Source organism: Leptodactylus fuscus, chromosome 2 (genome assembly GCF_031893055.1).
Source record: "Leptodactylus fuscus isolate aLepFus1 chromosome 2, aLepFus1.hap2, whole genome shotgun sequence".
NCBI lineage: Eukaryota > Metazoa > Chordata > Amphibia > Anura > Leptodactylidae > Leptodactylus > Leptodactylus fuscus.
The window spans coordinates 93,728,783-93,748,568 of NC_134266.1; the positions used below are offsets into that span (position 1 = coordinate 93,728,783).

Here is a 19,786-nt window from a genome sequence, read left to right on the forward strand (position 1 = left end):
TTTGCCTTACACTAGGCTCACACCTGCATTCGGGTTTGTTCTTTGGGTCCCCAAGTGAAACCGAAGAATGGAGACCAACTCCAAATAAAAAGGGGTTACTGCAGAAACTATAATGGGTCCCCCGGGATTCCGCCCAAAAAATGTGGAAAAATGGGGATTTTTTAAGCAGGTTGGGAATGGAAACACCAAACCTAGATCAGATGCAGGTGTGATCCTAGTCTTATTTTGCAGCCCACCTGATATGAAAATGTGTTACTGGAAGGTATGCTTCTCCCAAATTTTCCCCCAGAGAAGTACCATCACAGCAAAAAACCATATGTTTTATATAAGGTAACAAAATATAAAGACTTTCAATATGTTACTAACATTAGTTTATTTAGTATTTTATTAATTTTATTTAATCACATTTTTTGCTTGGAGCAGATGGGATTAAAACAAGGTCACAGAGAGATGCCACTAAAATTAACATTTGCATTTGTCAGCTCATAGGCAGTGATTCTGCCAATGAACAAGTGATCCAAACTAACCTCAATGCAGGGAGACTCATAGGAAATCAGTAGAAGATGACAAGTTTGAGCCCCTTTTGACCTCTGCCCTAGCTGCGCACCATGCACTATGCTTCCATTCTGAAGGCCCAGCCTGGGCCAGTGACCAGCTCGGAAAAAATCCTTTCTTTTTAATGACTTTGGGGAGAGCAGAGCGGCTGTTGCCGCAGTAATTCAGTGTAATTAAACCTATCTATCACTTCAGCAGCTGGAACACGATTCCTGATGAACTTTGCAATGGGATTTCGCAGTCACTGACTCGCAGCCTCAAACGTCCTCAGAGGGAAATGGAAAAAAACCCTTCTCCTAAAATCACATTTTAATGTGGCCTCTGACGGCGCAGTTACACTTTCTAGCCATTTTTCTTTTCTTTCCTTTAATACATTTTCTAAATCTGATCACACACTGTGAAATTCATGTAGGGAAATATAAATTGTAAAATACATTTCTATACGCTTTAATAGATATATAGAGATACATGTTATTTTCTCATACATATATACACATGGGCCCCCACTAGTCCATCACCACGGCTTCATGCATATGTGAACACATTTTTAATGTTATTATTAACTATTATGTACATACAAATGTATGTACATACTGCTTTATTCAAGTGTATATCGAATATACTGTATACTATGTGGGCTATGTAGTATACTATAACGGAGGCAAAAAATTAATGTGAAAAATGGATGTTAACAAATAAGGCTCTCGCTCCTATTGTTTGATATGTTAATTCTTTGTCACATTGTTTTGTCAAATACTGTCTGTTAATGTACCCTCTGGTTTGTAAAGTGCCGTGGAATATGTTGGCGCTATATAGTTATCATTATAGACATCAGTGTTTGAAAAATGCAAATTCCAATTCCAAATTCCTACGTGTAGTCATATCCTTACAATGTAACAAAGGTGTATGAAGCTATTTAAAGATACTGTTAGTTGCCCAAAACAACCAATCACAGCACAGCTTTCATTTTCAAGAGCAATATATGAAATGAAAGTTGTGCTATGATTGGTTGCTATGGGTAATCGGGTTTTAGTGTAGACACTTTTCAGAAAGTTCCCTCATATTGCTTTGATATAGACATTTATGCACGCACAACTATTTTAATACATGGTTTATCCCAGTTTTGGATGTGTCCTTACACAGTCTGACAACGTCCAATTAATGCTGGCATTATCAAGACTCTGTAGGGGCATACTCCTCTGACAAGGGAAACACCCAGTTGTCAATTAACTCATACACTTCCAGGAAGTAAAACTGCGGAATAACTCAATGCACAATATAAAGATGTTGTGCTTCTATTCAAAGGGAATGCAAAAATTAGCTTCACAGACTTCACAGCAGAGACGACAGGATCCCTTTAAATGACAAGTTCAGTTTTTCTATATCTATAGCCTTTGTTAGGCTCAAGCTGGCATACCTCTTCTTCAAGAGCAAACAAATACTTGCAGACACAGGGGATAGACTGACAGAGGGCAGAAGAGGAGACAAACAGAGAAAAGAGACTTGATTTCCCAGGCTTGTCAGCTGCTGGCACTGGCTCCCTTGTTTTAGACACTCAGGTGCTACAGGAATGAAAAGATTTTCTAGAGGTGACACATAGGGGAGAGATAAAGGGACGAGTATTTTGCTTGATGTGAGGGAGAAGTCAGGAATCTTTGCAGAGCGCAGTCACCCACCGCTGCTATCATAATCTTCTTGTGAGCTGCAGATTGCTGTGTGGGGACTTATAATTTGAGCTCTCAGTGCAGCCTGGAATATAACAGGTTAGCATAGCCTTGGGAATGGAACATTATTACCTCCATAAGTGAAAGCGATGCCGATCCCCCATAATGTTTGGAGAGTGTACACTTGTCATACAAGATTCCATTTGGAGTGATTTAATGTAGAGACAAGATAGTAGAAGTGATGATTATGATAAAGGAGCTAGACACATATCTGTTATTCCCTGTGTCCTTTGAATCTATATATAGCAGTACAGTACGTCCCTGTTAGTAAGGCTCTGTTCACATCTTCATTGGAGATTCCATTAAATAGGTGTCATGTTAGGTCATTGGCTGTTGATAGGGTTGTTTAGTCCTGAGCTCAAATGCTAAAGTTGCATCCATGCCCTCTACATAAAAGGGTGGTCCAACAAAACTGGAACTGTAACCTGGCTCATGACCAACTGGTCTCGCTCTCACGTGCCACTTCTGTACAGGTCAACAGAAATTGCCTGGCTGCAAAGTTCAGGGTATGGAGACTTTATCATATCTGGTCCAGAGGACAAACAGTGAGGATTAGAGATGAGCGAACACTGTTCGGATCAGCCGATCTGAACAGCACGCACCCATAGAAATGAATGGAAGCACAGGTGCTTCCATTCATTTCTATGGGTGCGTGCTGTTCGGATCGGCTGATCCGAACAGTGTTCGCTCATCTCTAGTGAGGATCAGACGCTGACAGTACCACAATGAGGGCCGTTTCAATAATTTTATACAAGTCACAGCCAGTTGAATAGCTTTTTCAGACTTCTATTTCTCCCATTTTCCCCATACATATGCATCCTAGGCTTGGACAAGTCAATATATGCAACAACATATACAGATGATAGCGGGCTTTTGCCAAAATTTTCTGGGTTGGGTAAGGTTAACCTTATGTGTATGGAAACAACTTGAACTCATTATGTACACATGCCATTATGTAGCTAACTGGGTGACAACTCATATGGCCAATATAATTGTTACCATTGATGGTCGTCATCTATCATCTCTTAAAAAACGATGAGCTAGAAGATAACAATACGGTTATTAGTAAAAAATGGTTAGTCTTATAAACCCCATTAGTGCATGTTCATGCGAGGCATATTTGTTGCACAAATTTCTAACTGTCCCATCTATCTAAATAAGGCTTTATTTACACATATATCAAAATTGGCCATGTGATGGGTATTTGTAAAACACAATGATTTCAATATTTCTATTTACATGGCCATTTTTAGAACACGTTGATTTCAATGGGGGAATTCATTATTCCCTCTACGCCAGTTTTCTGGGGTAGAGGGATGATATTGTGGTGCACGTTTGGCCCAAGGCCTTTTCTTGTGTCAGACGTGCGCCTCAAGTCCCCATCTGTGCATTGCCTGTCACACTGTGTGAGTGCGGGCAGGAATCAGGGAGGTCTTGATCCGACATAATTATTATAACTCACTCCAGTTTTCTGCCATGAAGTTACAATGGAAAGCTATGCCTGTTCCAATCTACCATAGATTTCCATTCTGGCACAGGGATGGCAGACAGATTTATGAAGAAACTGCAGCTTCTTCATTTAGCTCTTGGTCCCTGCACCAGTCAAGGCTTTATTAAGACTAGTGTATGATACGCCAGTCTCAATGTGTCCATTCATATGGCCATTTTTTTGATGGCCTAAATAGGCTGTTTTCCTTATTGCTCTTATGATTGTAGTCTAATCCATGCAGATTTTTATGTGCTTGCTAAGAAAATAATCCAATTCAGATGTATGGAACAGATTTTCTTAAAACATCTCTCTGATAACTATACCTGCAGCTCATCGTATTGACAGCCCTTGGACTATTCTAAAGTCAGAATTGTATAATTTATTAAATAAACATATATATCTATATCTTCTGTTAATATTACCATACAGACCCAATGTTAAAGTATGCCTTGCAAATGAAAGTGTTCTGCAAATATTTATCCATATTCATAGCAGTACATGCAGATTTTCTGTTCATTGCATGACGCAGATCACAGAAAACAAGATTTAGTGGAGGTGTACAGAGCTGGCATGTAATGATTAGCCTTCTTGCCCCACCATCCCCTCCCTGAACACCCGCCAATCCTCTTAGCAAATTAATTATAGCAAATAATTGTAACCTGGTGCTGAGCTCAGCCCCCATGCCAAATATAGCACTTGGAATAATTTGGGAGTCTAAGCTGAAGTAATTAAGCATTCTGCAAACACCTACACAGTTGTGGAACGGTTATTAAGCCAGAGTCTTAAGCACCGACTCACTGGGGACTCATTAATAACATACACACAGATTTTAGTGACACTGTCATTTATCCTGGATAAATCCCACCTAGGGGACTCCACCTGTGCCCATTCTACGCCCGAGGACAGTTAGTGCCTGCAGGACTTGGCCACTCTTCTCATGACTGGAACAGTTGAGATGGATTCCTGCCTGTTTCTTTATGATTTATCTCCCACAGGCCCCCACCACAGTGACTTACAATGGAGAAAAAAAACACCATTGCTTTATTTTATAAGTTTAATAATATTATCAAGGGACAAACTAATTTTAATATTCTTGTAATGCAGATTTGTTTTTTTTTTTCAGATATAGTCACAAAACCGAGATACCATTCAAGGCACGTAAATAATTCACTGTAGCAGATATATTACTCTTTTGTGGGTGACATGAGGTATTGCAAACTAAGTATCTCTTGATGATCGATGTAACCTGTGTATCACTGTGTATCGTTGAACAAGGCTAGATTCACACATTGGGGCATATTTATATATATGAATCCTGTTCGACATATTTAGAAATCTGTTGTATGGACGTTCATAAATCTGTCTAACTTTCAGACATGTCAAAATTCTGGCTCACTTTCCCTTGCACCAAAATTTTGGCTCATTTTTCCAATGCGCCAAAAATCCCGTCTCCATTGCTCATGTGCCAAAATTCTATCTCAATTATATCTTCAACTTAGTTTACACCATTTTGAACATATATTTACCCTTTGCATAAGAAAATCTACAGCATATTTTTAGGGAAACTTCACACGGGGTGCCGGACCAAAATACGGGTAGCTGCGACTGGATAATGGTGCAGTGTACCGACCTCCAGTCGCGCACTCTGCTTCGCATTAGGCCCAAATGAATGGGCCTAGTCGGGAGGGATTGTCTTCAGGAGGATGTTGCGGGGTGAATCTGCCTGAAAGAACGAGCAGGTAGCTTCTTTTTTCCGGGAGCCAGAACAAACGGTTCCCGGAAAATAGAACTGACCGGCTCCCATTGATTTCAATGGAAGCCGTCTTTTTTGGTCAGGATTTTGAGGCGGATACGGCCTCAAAATCCTGACCAAAAAACTCTGTGTGAACTTACTCTTAAGCCTCTTCCATTCTTATATGTGTTGTAACATTAGATACTTTTAACCCACGCCCATTCTGGTGCACATTTTTCAAAAATGTCAGGCCAGGTGTATTTTTCTATTCTTTCCAGTGCATACAGTTTAGAAATATTAAAAACTATGCTCCATAATTTTTGGCACAAATGTATAGAGAAAAGAGTCTCACTTCTACTGATAAATATGACCGATAGTGTTTTGCTGTAACTAGATTTTTGTCTATAGAAAAATACTCTTCTTATCTCATGGCGATCATTATAACTGTTATATAAAGGCACTCTATATGATGGAATAGGGTTAGATTAACTCATTCAATAGCACATTGCTGTAGATAGATGTTACTTCCGCAGCACTGAATGGCTTCAATTTTATTTTGGAAAATACTCTTTTTATGGCTAAGGACCCACATAGAAGGCCGAAGCCAAAAATCGCTCCGGGAAAAACCAAAGTGGCAACTCATTGTGGTATTTCCTGCAACGTTTTCATAGAATGCCCATAGACTTTTTCTCTACAGACTTTCTGCTTTGACTATACATAAATTGTAGCATTTCCACTGGGGGGGGGGGGGGGGGGGGAATTTTTCTGCAATGTGTGGATGGGATTTGTTGGGAGACCTGAACAATGGTGAGCCTGTCCGCTAAAACTATGGACCCCATGGACCTCATAGACTATAATGGAGTCCAATTGGTGTCTGTCATTTTTATACTGAAACCGTGTCTGTGTAGGACTTTTCCATCTGCAGCGGCAGATGTCAAAAGTAAACACAAAATATACTGAAAGAGAAACTGGTTGACCCTTGACAAGTTTGTTTACTTTGGCTAAAATATCTACTAATACCTCATTTTTGCAGTACCAATTATGTTAATAAAGGGATAATAGCGAGTCTGCGTTTGTGATGTGTACATACATAGTTGCCTGACAAGCTGCCTGATCTTCTTGTATGGGCACCACTAATAGGCTATGAGCCAGCATAGTGCACCTATGACTGGACACCATATAAGTCTTATCTGTGTGCAGTTGGAATATTAGGCATCCATCCCCATCATGCATTATGAGTGCATTAGTGGATGTGTTATCAATTTGCACCTCTGCAGACTCCACTTGGGCCTGTCTACATCCTGCAGTGAACCACTGCTTAACCTAATATCATGTAAAGAGTTCTGCTCTTTCAGTGATATCATTCTGGGACTTACCAGCCAGGCACCCTCTTTAATAAACAGGGCTATATCTGATGTTGCATCTATTCCCTATTCAAGTAAACAGGGTTAAAGCACATTGCCCCAAAATGGCAATATTCTTGTTCTGTACTGAGATATACCTGCATGATATTACAGCAGAAGCCATATACAGCAGCAGTATATTGCTTTTAGATCAATATAAGTACTATGTGAAACTCACCATTACATACAGAGAGGGCACTGGTATGTATGATGCAGAATTCACTTTTCCTTTTGTGTAGACCAGGGGTGTCTCGAAATGTTTTAAGTAAGTTTCCAGTTTTGTGTTGGGCCGCATTCGCAGACATCCTGTGCTGCATGTGGCCAGTGGGCCATGGGTTGGACACTACTGGTGTAAACCTTGACATGGCACCTGTCATTCCATAATGTAACTGATAGACTGCTCTATGTATATTTGTATTGGCTTCCTAGTTAGCAGCATGGTTGCAGTAATAGTATATTTTTAAAGCACCCTCAAGCAAAGAAGTTTAAGGAAACAAAATGCCCTTGTGTGCTTTTTCTCCTGCTAATTAAGTTCTCATTAAAGAGGCGCCCTCGCACGCTCTGATTGCTAAATTACGGACAAGAGGATATGTTTGGGTACATCGACACCAGCTTCTTTCTTTTTATGGCAACAGGGCACTTGTCTCGGCAGACGCAATGCTTGTTAATGACAGCACGGAAAGGGATCATAAAGTGTCTTCGCCGGAACGCCTGGATTTATGGCTCTATAGTATCGTGTTAATGCTTTTAATGTTCTGCAGTGATAGCATTTAAACAGTGAGTAAAGACAAAGCAGAATCTCAAGAACAACCTTCCTGCAGCTCATTCACCAACAAACAGCTGACAACTATGCTAAGCAATATCATGAATAAGTGAGCTAGCATTCTCCTTGTTTGTATGGCCACCTTTACACATATTCGTGCTAAAAGGAGTGGAAAGCTGGCCTAGAGTATGAACGCAGTATCAGACTACACAGGGTTTGTTTGTAGTCTGCTACTGTGGAAACCTATAGGTCTACAAAGGCACTGTTGAATTCAATGGTGAGAAATTATTAAAAAAGGTACTTGCAAACTTGCTTCATTTTTGTTTTAAACAATTAAAAATTTACCCTTAGGGCTAGTTCACACGGGGAGCGGAATGGCGGATTTTGGTCCTGATTCTGACGCGGGAAGCCATGTCAGAATAGGGCCAAAATGCGCCTGCCATGACTGTCACGGCTTCCCACTCTGGAGTAGGCCCAAATGAATGGGCCTAGTCTGGAGGGTGCTGCCATGAGGCGGACACCGGGGCTGAATCAGCTGCGGAATCCACCTGAAGAAATGGCAGCTCGCTTTTTTTTCCGTGAGCAGTGGTCTACATAGACTTCTATTGTGAGGGGGCGGATTATGATGTGGATTCAGCACCAAACTCCGCCCCCTCTTGCCCCGTGTGATCGAGCCCTTAAGGTAGACAGAATACTTAACATTAATAGAGAAGGCAACATATTTATCTAATAACACAATCTACTGACTCTACAACATTTCTAAACTGCAAATACAGACAATGGGGATAACTCAAGGATTATGTAATTTGCCCCCATTTTGGTGGTCATATGGTTTACTCTATAATTTCCCTGTATGTTGTGTTCATTGCCAACTACATAATACCCAGAGAGGCTATTGCAATGGGTCCATATGAGTGTATGAAAACTTATATCAACCTTAAAATCACATCAAAATCCTTGCCTATCCATTTTAGCTAAGACCTATGTTTGTTGTTACATGACTTACGTATAGAAATTCAGATGAGTCATTCAATGATGTTTTCATTCTGTGCATCATTGTCATTTTGAACAGACTCTGCCAATTATGGTGCCGTGACGGAAATGTCATAACCTTGACATACCAGACCGATACGCCAAGCATGGCAACATAATGTTTTGAGAGAACAAAAAAAAAAAAAAAAAAAGAACATAATGCATACCATATGAAATCAAGAAAACGCAATTGCATTTTAATCACACAGTATATCAAAAGCCAGGGCGACTGAGATGCCTATGGCAATGTCTGGAAGACTTCTCCGAGAGAACCAGGTCAAGCAAAAGGTTCCATTTCAAGGCTGAATAAAAAATTAAATAAGCTGAATTTAGAGAGGGAATGGTATTTAAAAAGTAATGGAAGTGCATGTCGGATGATGACTTGGACAAGTCAGGCTGGGGGGAATGCGATAAAATAGAGCACAGATTTCAAATGACCTACGTCCGCTACAAATGTGGAAATGTGCATGCTGCTGTGTAGATTTCTAGATGGCTACTGAGGACAAATGCATTTCTAGCCCTGTACCCCCTGGGATTATGCCTTAGCAGACTAGAAATGAAGCATTTACTGGGAGGCTTATTATTATTATGCAGCTGATGGACATGATTATTCTATATCTACAGTGAAGGGATATGTCACATGTCACATACACAATGAGATTTACTTAGAATAAATCTAGTGCACGCACAGTTGTTAGTTAGTGATAAAATTGCTGAAGTCTCCACATATCGTCCTGCCTCTGCTATGGCAGGACAATTCCCTCTGGGAAGGTCTCACTGGTTACTGTGTCACTCAGCCCCAACAATCGGCTGCTTTCACTGCCTTCTCTATGACAGACACAGAGCACAGTGTTAGCGCATTTAGGTTAATATCAGCCTCCTGGGGATTAGTGTGGAGAGAATTTTGGACACTGGTGTATGCTATAAAAGCAGAAACATCTGTTGCAGTTATGATCCAGTCCAGGAAAACCTTGTGACAGTTCATAGTCTTGTCACTCACTAAAGCGATGAGCAATAGAAAACTACTATACAAAAAGTCCATATATGATGAAATTAAATGTGTTCTCCCTAGGACTGCCTATAGGTGATATAGGTGTTTTATACCATAGGCCTTTCAGCAGGATATCAGCAGGTTACAAATGGAATCTTTGATCTCCTCTACCACTCCATCATCTAAGGTAGACCTCTAAAGGTGGCCATACACACTAGATAGAAGAAGGTTGGTGGCTAAAAAAAAAACATTAAATGAACGATCATTTTCCAGATGCAGCTACACACGTTTAAGTCCATATTGGCCGTTCCAGTCCTTAAGGTGCACCATACATGTTCAATTATACTGCGCGAAGGGCAAAGTAAAAAACTGTTTGTAGGTGAAAGGTTTTACATAAGAATAAAAAAATCATCTGACTATGGTTTCACATCAAAAAAACCAAAACTATACAACCCTCGGCATCCAAATCCAAAAATGTTACTGCTGGAAGATTCGCTATATTCAAATGTAACCTTTATAAAAACATCTACTATAATGCAAACATAAATATACCCCCTATCAATATACAATATCTAGATATGTACAGGTATCACTTCCACATCTCGGGGATTAGCACCCCAGCAATGTGGAAAATCCATGTAGAATTAAATGGCCTAAAATAACATAAAAAAGATGACTCTGTTGAAAAGGAATCCAGTACAGTTGTTGTCAGTTCCCCCGTCCTCCCTATGTGCATTTACTTGCAGACAATCAGTGGCCACAGTGGTCGGGGGCTCTATTACTGGCATCATGGATCCAGTCACAATGTCAGTAATAGGACACGTTATCACTACAATGATCACTTATCACTATTATTGTCTCTATCATTAGCTACTGCTGACAGCTAGTGTCACACACCTATCATGGAGAAGATCATACTGTAGCCTCTCTGAAACTATATTTCTGGTCTCTTCGATTATTTAGGAGAATACGTAAAGAAAAGGATAATTCCAATTCAAGATGGAGTCAGATCAGGAGTGAGATGAAGATTGTTGGAATATGGGGCCAGTATACATGAACGAAACCAGGAGGATTGATATATTCCCCCAATCTATCTTGTTTCTAGATGTATTGTAGCACCTTTATATCATTTAGTGATGCAATTAGTATTAGTTCTTGTCTTTACCTTCAAGGCACAATACTGTCAGTAAAAACTTAACGTTTAATCTTTGCATCATGGTTTCCTCTTTGTCCATCTAAAATTTTAGATAGTATTCATGTCTCGATGAGTTTCCACCCACTGTTCATGAATGGACAATAGGCTATGGATATTTCTGTACTGTGAAATCTCTGTGCTTGTGGCCATGCTGCTACATTTTACTTGTTGGTATAAGGTGAAGAAGTTAAGCATCTTATCATTTCCATGAGGTCTATCATTCCCAGCAGGTAATACTACATTCCTATAATGTGTTTTAACATTCTCAGCGGGTACCTTAGGTTCATGGTGAAGTTCATCACTCACAGTATGATCGTAATGAGGCCCACCATTTAGATATACCACCACCTTACTTCTCAGCTCATAGCAAGCTTTATCAGTCACAGTGGGTATGTTCGGGATATATTCTTCACAGTTGGACTTTTATGAACACGCTTATCATTTATAATGGATATAACATACCATATGACCAAGATTATGTATTATTGCATTATACAGAACATTCATTTCAAGGTTTCACATGACTAATGCTATATGATGACAAGGAAGTACTCATAAGAACCCATAGAAAGACTTCTCAGACGCACAGTGAGGCTAGGTTCAGATCAGCACTTGGGTTTCTGTTCGGGGGTCCCCAAGTGGAAACCTTATCTGCTTAAAAAAAGCAGTTAACCGTGGAAACCCGTGGAACCCATAGACTATAATGGGGTCCATGTGGTTTCCGCCTGAAAAGGGCAGAAAATGCGGAGAGCGGAACAAAATCCCCAAACGTAGTACAAGCGCTGGTGTGAACTCAGCCTAACTTGTATTAGATACCTGTGCAAGAATGGGTAAACAAATCCTTGCCTGTAATTGCATGTACCAACACAACCATCGCTTATGATAGAATGGTTATCGATCAATGTGAAATTTTTTTTTAAGTTCATAAATTAGAAATGCCCAGGTATGAATAAGTTACAATTTTTTTTATATGCAGGGAAACACAGTGCCCACATGTAATATAAATGTAGTTAAAACAACCACAAGCTTGATCACAAAAAAAATGATATAAACCTAACTTCTGAATGGCCTGGGGACTTATGTCAGTGCCTCTATATGAAAACATGGTAACATCTAAATATTTTCCTCTCTTTATAAATGAATAAATCATCAAAGAGCAACATTCAGGGAAACACAAATAAACGCAGCAAATAGCAAGGTTGTTATAGAAGAGTCCTATATTTACTTCTAACTTTAACTTCCCAAATACATTGGTCCTTGGAGGCTTCAATGCCAAGTTGGTAGCTGGTTGTAAGGACTGAATTATTAAAGCAAATTATCAGCCAAGTGTACTCAAGTCTGCGATGCATCACTTTCCCCACTAAAAAAGAATAGGGAAATCCTTATAGGAAAAGGAACAAAAGATATTCACCCATATTGGCTACAGTGATTGGGCAGGGTTTCGGCCATGGGGCGGTCAGAAAGTGTAGTCTTAGCCTTATGTACTTAACAGAGAAACATGGAGGAAGAGATGCAGCTCTGTCTGTATAGCACTATGGGATGTGTTGGAGGTAGGATATTGCACCAAACTAAAACGCTGAATACATTAACTGTAGTTGATGACCAGGGGTATAACTTGAGGGGATGCAGAGGGTGCAGTCGTACCAAGGCCCATTAGCCTTAGGGAGTCCATAAGCACTGGCATCAGTATTGAGATTGCAGCTTCTATCTGGCCCATAAACCAAGGACACCCACAGATCAGCCTAACCACACTAAGGGATTAAACTCCTTAGCACCGTAACCATCACTATCAATAATTCTCTGTAGGGATGAGGTAGAGAGCCCCAGACAAAAGATCGCACCGAGGCCCACAAGACTTTAGTTAAGCCACTGTTGATGACCAAGTACATCATGGCTGACAGCTATTTAAGAAGAGAACAAAGGATTAGAAATAATAAAGTCCAGTGTGCCCGACCCTTCTTTTCCCCATGCCATTGGGACACCTCTTATAAACATTAGATTACTGACTAGTCCCTCTTCAATCAGCAGGTTTGGCTGGCATACAAATGTAAAAATTGTCTGGTCTGATACCTCACACATTACATAAAAAGCTGCAGCAAACTTTACAGTAACTTGGCATTTGATTTCAGTTACAGTATTCCCACTGCAGGAAGCTTGCCGCTTCTATATCTAATTCTGGTGGCCAAACCACTTACTGACTCCACAGACCAACTCTGACAGCTGTGGTCATTCAGAAGCAGTAAAGCATCTATAATTCATGAAAGTATATATGAAACAAACTGTAAATCAAAATAAGATATGATAATCCTTTAATAGTCCCACAGTGGGGAAATTTCAGTATGCTACAGCAACATAGTAATTCAGATACAGGATAATACACAGTAATATATTACAGAAGTAGACACACATAAGCTGAGAAGAGAATATATATTAGGAATCCATAGCAGCTAAGGAACAGCAGAAGAAAGAAGGAAGACTTCATAATCATAATCATTAGTTCTCTGTGCGGAGTGATCTTCGCTTGGTCTGATGTAGATTATACAGCCTGGTCGCAGTTGGAAGGAAGGACTTGCGATAGCGCTCTTTCTCACACTTGGGGTGAAGCAGACGGTCACTTACAGTGCTGTCAAGTGCCATCAGGGTCCCATACATGGGGTGGGATTTGTTCTCCCGCATGGAAGTCACCACAGACAGTATCCTTCTGTCACTCACCACCTGTACTGGGTCCAGGGGGCTCCCCAGGACAGAGATGGCCCTTCTAATCAGCCTGTCAAGTCTATTTCTGTCCCTGGTTGATATACTGCTCCCCCAGCAGGCCACACCGAAAAAGATGGCTGAAGCAACCACAGAGTTGAAGAAGGCCCTAAGAAGTGGCCCCTGGACTCCGAAGGCCCTCAGCCTCCTGAGCAGGTAGAGTCTGCTGTGGCCCTTTCTGTGCAGCGCCTCCAGGTGATCAGCCCAGTCTAGTTTATTATTGAGGAGCGCACCCAAGTACTTATAGGTCCTGACTATCTCAATGCATGTCCCTTGGATCTCCACCGGGGTCGGAGCACTTCTCTATTTACTAAACACCACCACCATCTCCTTGGTCTTCCCAGCATTAATCCTGAGCTGGTTCTGCTGACACCATTCAACAAAGTCAATACAATATCAATACTAGTATAATATAATTAAGAATAATTAATCATTTTATTTTGAAGCCAGCAGATGTAGTTGGTAACTTTCTCAAAACCTAGTCTGACCCCACTCAAAGACTTTGGCTCTGAGACGGCACCTCAAATTCTACAGCCCTGCATGGAAGGGTAAATATGAGACTGGAAAGATTCAATCCACTAAGCAAGTATGCTAAAAAATGGCACATTTACAGAAGCATTGAGAAAGAATCAAAAAGAGCAAATATATGAAGGTTAGACATACAGGCCACATTTGCTAATAGCTAGAAAATGAAATATTTGGCAGCCTAAAAATGCTGCCCATTTATCTTTGTACAATGCAACACATTAGTTGGCTTAGTTTGCACAATTGTCGAGCACATTGTTGTACTTTAAGCCATGCCCCCCTTTTTTTAACGTAATGCACTCATTCTTGTCGAGATAATAACATCACATTTTTATTGAATTAACAAAAATAAATTTAACCATAGCAAATTCCATGTAGTAAAAATCTACAGTTGGCTGAGAGTGATTGTTATTAGCTATGTGATATGGCGAAGCACAATTACATTTTACAACTGACTGAATATGCAGAATTATGAGGCCAGTTAGTGTCACAAAGTTCGCAAACAATCCCACTGCTATTGTGGCAAAGAGTAATTCTATAAAGGAAAACAATTAAAGGGTTTTCAGGGCAAAAAATAATTTTTCAAAAAAGGTCTATCAATAGGTTTATAAGTGCACTCAAATACCTTTAGCAGTGTTTCGAGTGATTTCTGGGTTTCCCTGTGTGCTCCTGGCATCTTCTGCATTTGTTACATAGGTATCTTTGTGTTCTGTTTTCATACAGCTATCATGATGTCTTGGACCACTTAGAGCTGATTCACATCACCTCCCTCTCTTTCTCCCTCCCGCCCTCTTTCTCATTCACACCCCCTCCTTGTTTCCCTAGCTAACCCACCCTCTGCTAACCCTTCCTAGCTAACTCAACACCCCTCCCCACACCACTTAACTGTCTTTCAAACAGGACCTTCTGGGCACAGGACGTCACTTCATCTGGGCTCACTTCAGCTCTGTTGCACAGATTTCTGCCCAATAGAGTTGGAGTTATGGCATGCACAGTGTCCCAGATGAAGTGGCTTCCCATTCCTAAAAGATCCGGACTGGAAGACAAGTAAGTATGATGGGGTGGGGGGCTTGGTGGGTTAGTATTGGTGACATTCTGTTTCCCCCCTTCTGGAAACAGAATGTATCTGGAAAAGCACAAAATGTGCCATGTTACTGCCTCTGTGATCTAGGTAAGTAGAAATTTTTGGTACGTAAGTAATTTAGAAGGTATATGGAAGGGAGTGGGGGAGGTAGGGTGTTTAGCTTAGATTATAAATATCTATTTATCCCAGACAACTCCTTTAAGATAATGCAAAACTTTCATGTTGAACTAATGGCTACTAGGTCTTTCATGTTATGAACATACAGTTGAAATATTGAGATAATTAGAAAAGAGTTGAACATTTTTTTACAACTTTTTAATAGAAAGTTACGCAGAGTTGAATGGAGTGTTAGGACATGAGCATCAGCCGCATTGTACAAATGTTACTGGTGGGCGTCCCAGTGGTTGACCCACCAGCAATCTGACACTTATACCCCCTTATCCTGTGGCCAGGGGTCAAGTGTTTATTTTTGTGGTACAACCTCCTAAACTACTATATATTTATTTTAAAATAAGCTTACAAAGTTTCCAAAAGTATTCTATACTGTACGCGAAAAAACGTAAGTACTTTTAGCAGCAAACATTAAAAAACTAAAGGCACATTATTTGTATGGTTTATTATATCTTATTAAACATGCCACTGTCTTCAGTCCGCAGAACGGACTGATCCATAACAGGCACCAGGGAACCTGCCAATGCTTTTGGCTCACAAATCCAATTATGCATTTTGACCAAGGGCGTGAAGAATGAATCTCTTTAAAGCATCTAATCTTTATATTTCTGAGTGCAAGGCCAGAGGGGAAAAAAGACAGATAAGAAGCACCAAACTTCTTAGGTGTGAAAAATGGACCCAATGCAAATCTCTCGCTGCTGGAGATGACAGTCATTTATAAAACTGAGGCCTTTAAAGGAGCACTCTGTGTTTGTCTATATTTTTTATTACATTATCTGATCTCGATGCTTCTTCTTGATGATCTCTTGTCTTAAGCCCAAGGACTAAGCACCCTAAGTTACTTGCTCAATTAATCCCCAGTCTACAAGAAAACTTGTCCATATACACGGTACACTAAAAGCTTGTTAAAGCGACATCAACCACCTCCTCGCATACTCCGCAGCATACTGACAAATTCTGGATCGTATAACAGAACTGCTAGATATGATACAGCCAGTAAGTTCCACAATGCCTATGTGCCCAAGTAATCTCATAAAAAGTACACACAGCAATTCATCTATATTTATCTGGAATGAATACAATTTTCATCTTGATTTTTGATCACAGTAAATTAAATTTCACAAAATTTCTGCAATTTTTTTGTAAAACACTTTTCAGTAACTATTCGCAGTATAGTCATGGACATGGTCACTGGTAGTTCCTTTCTATAGGTCAAGTTGAGCATGAATTCCAGTAAAATACCCCGATTCTCCAAACCTGTTCTACTGAGGGTACATTATTCTGCTGTGTTGTAGTGTTTTATGCCTTCTGTGGTTCCAAGCGAGAGATGCAATTTTTTTTTTTTTTTTTACAGGGGATCATTCCATCTTTGTCATTTTATCAAAACTGTCATGCTCTGTAAATACAATTACTGCAAAAATATGACATTTAGATGAGAAACAAGTATATTTTTGTTCCAGAGATGTCAATAAATCACTTCACATGTCATGTACAGCAGAAATAGAAAATTTTAAGACACCTTCAACTCTACCTATTAAAAAAGCGCAAATATTATACACATATTCAACTTGTTCAGAATAAAAACTGATTATGGTATATTTAGCTAATGAAGGGTTTACTCAAGTTACAATACCATCCCACTGACTAAGCCCAAAAGCTACTTGCATGTACTAATACTATCACTCTCCATGCTGCTGCAGTATTAAGTATTTAATGGGCTTTTAATCATCTGTCCGCCATTTTTATGCTCTCTACCAAGTTCCAAGCAGCATCCAGAAGCAATATCAGCACAAATACTGCTTTAATGGATTGGGTGCTTCAGGCTTGCAGTTGTACATATTTTAAAATACCCTATCAAGGAATTCTGAGTTAGGCTGAGGCCCTACGTTGTGAAAATGCAGCTTTTGCGGTTGCAGATTTTGATATGTTTTTTGGAGTCAAAGTAAGGACTGGCTACGAAAGGATTGTAAAATATAAAGGAAGCTCAGCCCTTCTGCTCAATTCACTTCTGTCTTTAACTCAAAAAACTGCAGCCAAATCTGCAACAAAAAAGCAGCTTTTCTGCAACGTGGGGACTAAGGCTGAGGCCCCATGTTGCATAAATGCAGCTTTTTGTTGCAGATTTTGTTGCGTTTTTTTGAGCCAAAGTTAAGAGTGGCTACAAAAGGAAAGGGAAATATATAGGAAGCTCTTATCCTTCTACCTTCTGCTCAATCCACTCCTGGCTTTGGCTAAAAAAAAAACGCAACAAAACCTGCAACAAAAAAAGTTGCGTTTCCGCAACGTTGGGCCTTAGCTTTAGGCGCAAACGTTGCAGTTTGGCTGCGACATTTTACAGTCACTGCTAAGTGGATGGGATTCTAGTGAATACTATCCACACACTGCTGAAAAATATGCGCAGTGGGCATGCTGTGATTTCCAAAACTGTTGTGGTTGGAAATTATAGCATGACAATGATACTTATGGAAACGCCAGCGGTTTTTCCCTAAAGGTATAATGTAAGCAGAAAGTTCACAGTCTGTGAAAAGTGCAACAGGAAAATTGAAAATGTGGTGCCATCACAGATATTTGCCGCGGCTCGCTACGTGGAGCGCGTAAGCCGGCACCCATTGAAGTCTATGGGATCTGTTTTGAAGCTCCTCGCTCTGAAACGTGTTTACGTGTCTAAATGAGCGGCACGTTACTCCGTGGGAACGGGGCCTTAGCCTTAAGGACTGATTTTTATGCACTAGAAGCAAACAGAATGACAGCAGGTAGAGATCTAGAAAACCGTAAAAATTGTAAAGTATATTGGAAAATTGTATAACTTTTCTTAACCTCTTTAAGGTTGCTGACCTCCCCTCAATTGCCAGCCGAGTGCTGAAGTGTTCATGGGGTTGATGGATCCCATGAAAGCCACATCAAAATTCTGAAAGGGCTACACAGGAGAATAAACCAAGAAAATAGAGAATTCTGTGAAGTGGGTATGTTTTTTATACTAATCTGAGATTCACTCTGGGAATGTACCAGGGCTAGGAAACAATTGAAATACATAGCAAGTTCCGTAGCTTCTGCTCCTGTCCATATATTGTAAACAAGGAAAAGACCCATTAATAACTTACAGGAGATCGGGTGAATATGTGACTCTTTCCTTGGCTAAGCTGGGAGCTGTGTATGTAGCACCCTGCAGTTGACGGATAGGAGAGTGAGCGATAGAAGGTGTTGCTGAATCCTGTTACTGACTGCAGGGGAAGTGTAAATTGAAAAGGCTCCAGGGTGAGGGAGCGGAAGAGTAGCTACGTACAAACCTTCCTCAGCTAATGAAACTCTGCACACTCGGCGCGTCTCCATCTCATTGCTTCAAGCTAATGTATTTCTTGGTCAGCTTATATTTTATTTCCTGAAAGCCAGACCATGGAGCTAGCAATGTAAAATGCATAGAGAGGCTGATAACATGTAAGCATTTTATAGAGTAGCAGAAACACATGTTTTTTTTGTGATGTGCAATGACATGTTAGGTGGCGATAACAGTAACAATGAAAGATTCAACGCTGCCGTCAAATTAGTTACTTTACTATTTCACTGCTTTCTTACATTTGTTTTTTATGTTATATTTTGAACTTGTCATGTCCGTGATCTGATGTATTTTTATATTTGCTTCCACAGAACATTTCATGTTTTTCTATCAGGTTAAGACCTCAACCTTATTACATTATTATATAATTTTCTACACCTACACAGAACAAGCATTCTACATCGTATGACTGACCAAGCCATCGAGATCAATACTAGTGGATACTACTAAAAAAATATTTTCTTAACCTATTACCATTATACTATTGGATATACGGTATATGGCCTGAAGATGTTCACTTGCAGTAGGCTGTGTATGCAGAAATAGTAGAATAGCAGTCTTGCCATCTAGGTTATCTGCTCAAATATCAGCAGAGGGTCATGGAAGTCCTAACAAACAAACAAACCTATACTTGCCTCTCCACAGGTCCCACATTCAGGGGTGGCAGCCCCATTCATGTTTACAGGTCCCGGGCTATTTGTACCAGGTGAGCACTACAATCAATCGCAGGCCTACACAGTCACCTCTTCGCAATCAGCATGTCACAGTAATCACATTGGAAAGCTGATGACATCTAGGTGCATAGTATCCTTGGGCCCCATCTTCTCATTTCCACTACAGGAGCACTAATAACCAATTGTCTTGAGGTATCTCCCTGCTGCTTGAGGCCTGCTGGAGTGTGGGCACATATCTTCATCTCAGGACAGAAATAATCAGGGGTAAGGGCTAGGCAGAAAGTTACTATTGGGAAAAAATTAGGTGACAATTTAAGAATTTACAAACAAATGTGAGGTAAATATTGTTGTATAGTGAGT

The 19,786-nt window shown here is 40.2% G+C and overlaps 1 protein-coding gene across 1 annotated transcript in view; it reads right to left on the bottom strand.

The window, feature by feature from the left end:
* PLXNA2 (plexin A2) overlaps window positions 1-19,786 on the bottom strand; it is a 272,967-nt gene that overhangs the window by 90,923 nt on the left and 162,258 nt on the right. The gene's annotated exons all lie outside the window — the stretch shown is intronic.